The sequence below is a fragment of the Cibotium barometz genome, chromosome 29 (assembly GCF_041138505.1).
Source record: "Cibotium barometz isolate CiBa-2024 chromosome 29, ASM4113850v1, whole genome shotgun sequence".
NCBI classification, from domain to species: Eukaryota; Viridiplantae; Streptophyta; class Polypodiopsida; order Cyatheales; family Cibotiaceae; genus Cibotium; species Cibotium barometz.
Window position 1 is genome coordinate 29,022,390 of NC_141074.1, and position 7,354 is coordinate 29,029,743.

Below are 7,354 nucleotides of genomic sequence, written 5' to 3' on the forward strand. Positions count from 1 at the left end.
GTAAGGATTCAGCATAGTATATATGATTAATCTATCATGGAATGGAATCCTTACCCCTTCCCATTTTTCAGTTTCTGGAGAAACTTTTCTAAGGCCCAATCAGATATTTGCTTGTTGGTAACCTCCACTCCAAAGGGGACTCCCACATGCCTAATGATTTGGCTTGTCTTGACCACCTCACAACCCCATCTTTCCAAGTCAAAGTCATTTTCCTCAGTTAGACTAATTATTTTAGATTTTTGAATATTGCATTTAGAGCCTGAAGCATTAGAAAATTCTTGTATTATGGATAAGGCATGTCTCACATTATCATTATATCCCCTTAGGAACATCAAAGAATCATCAGCAAAACATTGGATTACCAATTGTTCCCCATTCCTCAGCTTTACTCCAACAACCCCCCCTTTTTCACTAGCATCTTCACGAGCCACAATGAGAGGGTGTGAGGCAATAGCAAAGAGCAAAGGGGCAAGAGAACAACCCTATCGTACTAACCTTCTAATTTCAACCCTCCTACTAGCCTGCCATTTAGGAGGTCTAGAGAATCCCCTAAGAGAGAGAGTGAAAATGCAAGAGGCTATCTTGAAGCAAACCCCAATTTTTCCATTACCCTTGCCACAAGGACCAATGAATCCTATCATAAGTCTTTTCGAGGTCCAGCTGGAGCATAATACACTTCTGATCAGTTCTTTGGGCTACATCCCTCCCTATCATTGCAACAAGTATATTGTCATGAATCCCTTAAGGAATTTTTAAAGAGGCTTTCAATTTCAACTATTTCTATTTAGGCCTATCTATATTTATAAATGAGATTGGCAAGAAGAAATTTTCCTTTTTAATATGCATCAAAGAATGTGAATGCGAATGTGAACTCTACCTACAATCTTATCGAAAACAATTGTATTGCATGAAATTTTGTCAGAGTTGATGTAGAAGAGACATGGTAAGGTGAGACTTGATGTGTCTTTCAATAGTTGTACTTGCTTCTATTTATTCTCTAACTCATTGTTTATTTAATGAGTGAGTGGATTCTTGATTTTTTTCTCAAATCGGTTGATGTGTCTTTCAGTAATCATACTTGCTTTTGTTTATTCTCCAACTCATTGTTTGTTTAATGTGTGAGTGAATTCTTGATTTCTTTGTAGTCTAGGCAATAGCAGGTACTGATACAACAATAGTTTTGATTATGCTACCCCAATGAGCTTCTGCAATCTCCTTCATTGTGGTGAGCATGATGGAAGAAATCTCCTCGCAGCAAACTATGTAAGATCCTCTTAGTAGTAACACATGAGATAAACCCAACACATATAGAGCCCTTGGAGCTCATATGCTACCTTTTTTTTCAGATGTTGGCATTTTCATATGCTTATTTTGCAATGCAAAAAGAGCATTTCCTTCTTTATCAACTAGTATATAGAGGTTTGGGCTCATGCATATATTGACACGAGATGAGCCACCATATTGTCTTCAAAATTTACATGAACTCCTCGTCTTTGCTCCATGAAAGAAAAGCACCCTTGTCTTCATATTCCTTGAAACAAAGCACTTGGAATTCCTCAAAGAACTTCATTTTCAAATTTTGTACTCTACAGCTTCTACGACCACATCTTTAATGTCCATGAGATACAGAGCTTTATCTACAAAATGTGGAGCAAAGAACAGAGGGAACCCTAACGACATAGCTCCATAGCCAAGCACAACATCAAGCAATACCATTGCAATGCAGGGGCAGAGAGAGAGAGAGAGAGAGAGAGAGAGAGAGAGAGAGAGAGAGAGAGAGAGAGAGAGAGAGAGAGAGAGAGAGAGGACATGGGAGTTACAAGATGTTGGGGCTTTTACTTCTCTTTTCCTATTTCAAAATAAGCTATGACTTTCGAAATTTCAATCTAGAAGGTGCTTGTTTAAGCAATCAAAAACAATGTCCATGGACACTGCTTTTAGGTCCATCCAATCACGCATCCACCCCAAGAGCCTCCTTGCCTTGATTATGTTGGGATGGCATCACAACATTCCACATAACTATGTCTTGATTTTGGTAGTGAACTTGCTGGGTTGTGTTATCTTGTCAAAGGCTGCCTTTACCTCCTTGACACTTCCACAGTTTGTTCACTCTGTAAATGCCCCTTATAGCACATGCGTTCAAGAGGTAATTAAATAAACCCCTGCATATGGATTTTGTCAAAGGTTGCATTTTCCTCCTTTAACACCTCCTTATAGCACATGCGTTTAATTAAATAACCCCCTACCTATGGTTTTTTACAATACACTCCTTTTGTAAAATTTTAGCTAGTAAAAGTATCTCTTATGTATGGATTTTTTTTTCACTTTATTAATAAAAGGACCCCTTTATATATTTTATCACTTTACTAATTAAAATACCCCTTATGTATGTTATTTTTTGTAACTCCACATGCAAATATACCCCTTCTATTGAATCCACATGCATGTACATATTCTTGAGTGGACTTTCAAAGGATGACGCAACTCTCATCATATGCAATGCAATCGTGTCCACCTCTACTAATGTTATTATGCACATGTCTATGTTGAGCGAGGGCCTTATCTCTACTAATGTTATTATGCACATGTCTATGTTGAACGAGGGCCTTATCTCTACGAAGCTGCTTTAAGAGGAAGACATAGCTAGCAATATTTTATGATTTTTTATTCAAGCCTATGTTTAACTTATGGCTTAATGGTAGTCCAATTGTTGTATGTTACTTTGGTTTTTTAGTGTCTTCCTAGGTAAAGAAGCTTTTCATTATTATCCTCAGCATCTATCCCCATGCGGCATTCATTCATATCACGTGCCCATGCCAAAATCAGCTCATGAGGTAGTCCAGCCAAACCATGATAGGAGGGATATGTGCATGGGACTAGCTATAAAACCTTCTCGTGTATATCCCACATATATGCATGAATATATAATACCTACTCAAGTATAAAACCTGCTTATAAACTTGCTCATGTATATCCCACAGATATGCATAAATGTATAAATCCTACTCAAGTATAAAACCTGCTCATGTGAATGTATAAAACTTGCTCGTGTATATCCCACATATATGCATGAATATATAATACCTACTCAAGTATAAAACCTGCTCATGTGAATGTATAAACTTGCTCATGTATATCACACAGATATGCATAAATGTACAAATCCTACTCATGTATATCCTCGTGTACGTATGTGCTCATATTACAAACAAACCTCACATGGTTACAATTATCCTACTGAGACAAAGCAATAACCATACTAGAGTACTAATCCCAAATTACTAATTATCCTATTGAGACAAAGCAATAGCCATACTAGAGTACTAATGCCAAATTAGAATCTTAATGTAAAGACCATAACCCCTTATGGTGGAATAAGAATTTGTGTTGACACAATAATATCACATGTTCATATCTCCAAACCAACCTGATAAGATTGCACTCACCCTAAGTAGCAACCATAGGAGATCATTACACTAAAATTGGCACATTTGAACATAAGATTTTAACTCATAAGGTAAACAAAACTTGGTATTTCATACACAAACAAGTAGGCAATGACAAGGTCTTCTTATTATAGTGGGGATAATCCATTTACATGTCCGCACATGAGATACATACTAGCACATTTTTTTTTTCCAATACTTCATCAACCCATTATAACCAACCAAGATTTCTTAATGTAGTTGTTTTTTCTATTTCTTTTTATGCAACTAAGCTAGCATATCTTGTGCTAAGGGGACATGGTAATTATTGAGATTTCTTATGTTGATATGTACTTTCATTTCAATGCCATCACTAGTCTCGATTCTATCCAAGCCTTATGGCCTAAGCTTAATAACTTTGAAAGGCCCTAACCCCCCATAATATTTTAGCTTCTTTTTCTTGTTGGAACCCACTCCAAATAGCAAGACTGGACTCCCTTCTTTGAGTTTCTTCTTTTTCAAGACTAGATTCCCTTGTTTGCATTTCTTCTTTTTCAAAATGTGGTTGAACCATATTTTTTGACAATATTTCTCCACCATCACATCACCCTTGTTTTGTCTAGTTTTTCAAGATTATACATTTTTAGTTCGTCACCATTACCTTACAATAACATGCTCCATTGGCATTACTACCTACACTCCACATGCTATCCTAAATGGTGTTTGATCAGTGGATGGAAAGTACAATAAGCCCAAAAAGTGAAGCCATGAGCTTATCCTCCTAGTCACTATGACTTGCTTCTATCATGTTTGTGAGAATGACAATATTTTGTTAGTGCTTTCAGCCTATCCATTATGGAGAAGATTTTTTTTTGTTTAAATATTTCTAATTCATTAAGAACATTCTAAGTGGTGGCATAAATTCTAAAAACTCTAAGCTTATAAAGTATGAGTAGTAGCCAACATTACGAGATTGAGTCTCTCATCTATCTAACCTCTATCTACCTAACTCTTACTAGGACAAATATGTTTATAGTGTGGAAGTGTTAGCTCAATTTGTATGTGATTCATGAAAGAGTGCACAGAGCAGAAGCAGAGTGGTACTAGAATGTGCAGAATAGAGAGTGCGAGAGAGAGAGAGATATGGAGAAAACTATGCTGAACATACTGAAGCAAAACAATCCCAAGCAAGAGACACTACAAGTCTCATAAGTGAGGGAGCAAAATATGTACAAGACTGAATGAGAAATGAGAGGCCAGCACCACCTATTTATAGGTGAGGTATGCTGGCCGACTGGGAATGCATATGCTGGCCAACTAGAGCATATGTGCTGGCCAACTGGTAAAATACCAAAACAGCTGGAAAAAATCCAAAAAAAATATGGAAAAAAGAGGTGGCCAGCCCACAATCAAGGGCCATACAAAAGGGACCAAATGGGCACCAGAAATGGGCATAAACTGGGGATGAATGTGCTAACACCCCCTCTCAGCACCAGATGCTGAACAAACTCCGAGAAGCCAAAGAAGTCGTCCTCTGTCAAAACAATGTAGTAACAACAAGTACCAAGAAAGCTTCACAAGCAATCTCCATAGCAATTCAGCTATAAAAGCAATAGAACAAGCTGCCATGTACACTGCTTCTCTAGGAGAGAACAACCATGTAGGTTGTGTTGTGTTGCTCCAAATATCAGTGCCAAACCCAAATGAAAACACAGTGCCACATAAATCCCTAGAAGCTTGTAGCTCCAAGAAGATAATACCCTCAAAAGAAATAGAGTCCATCTGCTCCAACTCTGTACCAAGAGTAGCCAAATGTTGTACAATAGCATCTTCCTCGAAGGTCGTCATCGCTAGATGTAAGAACTCAACTGCCCCCTCTGAAAACTGATGTCGGGACTCCGTAGGCCCAACCAAATGCAAATCCCAATCCTTCAATCCCTGGAAGTACCACTGTGCCCGAGGCACGATCACGCCACACCTGACCACAATCCAAAATCCTCACACAGAGTAAGGTAAAGAGGAACATTCACTGTAGTGGTAACTAAAGTAGTAGTAGCCTCCTCAATAGCATCACATAGCGTAGAAGCAGGCTCCTCCATAGAAGGCAAAGGGACTAGCAACACATCCTGGTCTTGGTTGACGAAAAAAGAATCGGAGGCAAAGCAATAGGAGAAAAATCCCCCTTAGAAGTTGTGAGCAAAGATAGCCCACTGTCTTCCTCAAAAACATTACCAAATATATCATCCTGGCAAGGAGAAGTATGCAACAAAACTAAAGGCAAGGCAACAGGAGAAACAAACTCCTCAGATGCAATGAGCAAAACTGGCCCACTATCCTTCGCGGGGCAGGAACATCTCCAAAAGAAGTATCCATGTTGTTTCTTTGCACTCTATGAAGCTCCTTCTTGAACTGAAGTTTGCAAGCTTTTGTAGTACTCTCATGCATACCAACACTAACAAATTCACGCTTTTTTTGGTGTAGAAGTATCCTGTATATGGCCAACCACTCCATCAATAACATTGATGTCAAAGAACCTTCCTTGACTTCTCATACTAAGCATTATGTTGCTTGAGTATCCTCATGGTTAGGATATCCAATGAAGAACTTGCCTTGACTTCTCATACTAAGCATTATGTTGCTTAAGTATCTTCATGGTTAGGATTAATTTTGGGTTCCTTCCCTACAATATCCCACATGCCTTTACCTATGAGAAAATTTGACTCAAAAAATTTCCATGCTTGGAAATTATTTTTATCCAACTTCTCTCTTGTAATTAGTGAAAGATTACTATCCACCATGAAAACAAAATAAAACCTGCAGTTTGCAACTAGTATACTCTCCATATAAAGTAAAATATATATGAAAAAGCCTCACTTTGCACTTGTCCAAATAACTATTTTCACTTGTAATAAATCTTACATTTTAGGCCAAAGCAGTGCTTTTGAGCATAACATTGCATTTGGTCACAATACTTCTTTTTATTGCTTTTAGCTAAGTTTGACTTCTTTTGAGTGCTTTTTAGTAGTCATAGCACCACTATCGATTACTTTGATGGAGTTATAGCATTGCTCTTGACTGGTTTGAAGCAGTTATAAAACTGCTTTTGATTGATTTTTAGTAGACAGAGCAATGCTTTTGATTGCTTTACAGCAGTTAGTGCACTACTCTAAAATTATTTGAAGATACAACAATGGTATATTGCTTTTACCACTTTGTAGCATTCATGGGACTACTAATGCATAAACAGTAGTGCTTTTGACTCTTTTTGATTGCCTTGCGCTACTTTTCACAACCTTTTGAGTGCTTTGTAGTGGTCATAGCACTGCTTGAATGCTTTGTAATAGTTAGAGCTTTTCTTTTTACTGATTTGAACCGAGAGTAGTGCTTTTGAGCTTAGCATTGCATTTGACTGTTCTGTAGTAGTCACAACGCTTCTTTTATTGATTTTGACTAAGTTTAACTTCTTCTGGGTGTTTTTTAGCAATCATAGCATTGCTATTGACTGCTTTGATAGAGTTAACTGCTTCTGGGTGTTTTTTAGCAATCATAGCATTGCTATTGACTACTTTGATGTAGTTATAAGAATGCTTTTGACTGGTTTGAAGTAGTTATAAAACTGCTTTTGACTGCTTTATAGTAAATAGAGAAGTGATTTTGATTGCTTTACAACAAGTTAGTGCACTGTATTTGACTGCTTTGTTGTAGTCACTACTTTTTACTACTTCTAAATTGATTTAATTGTTTTTGGGTGCTTTTTAGCAGTGACTACTTTTAGCAGTGAAGGCACTACTTTTGACTACTTTTTGGTAGCCCCATAGCATTGTTGTTGACTACTTTAAAGCAGATATAAGAGTGCTTTTGATTGCTTTTTTAGTGCTCATGAGAGCTCCCTTGTTTTCCACATTGGCGTAAGTTGAGCTCTTCCAACA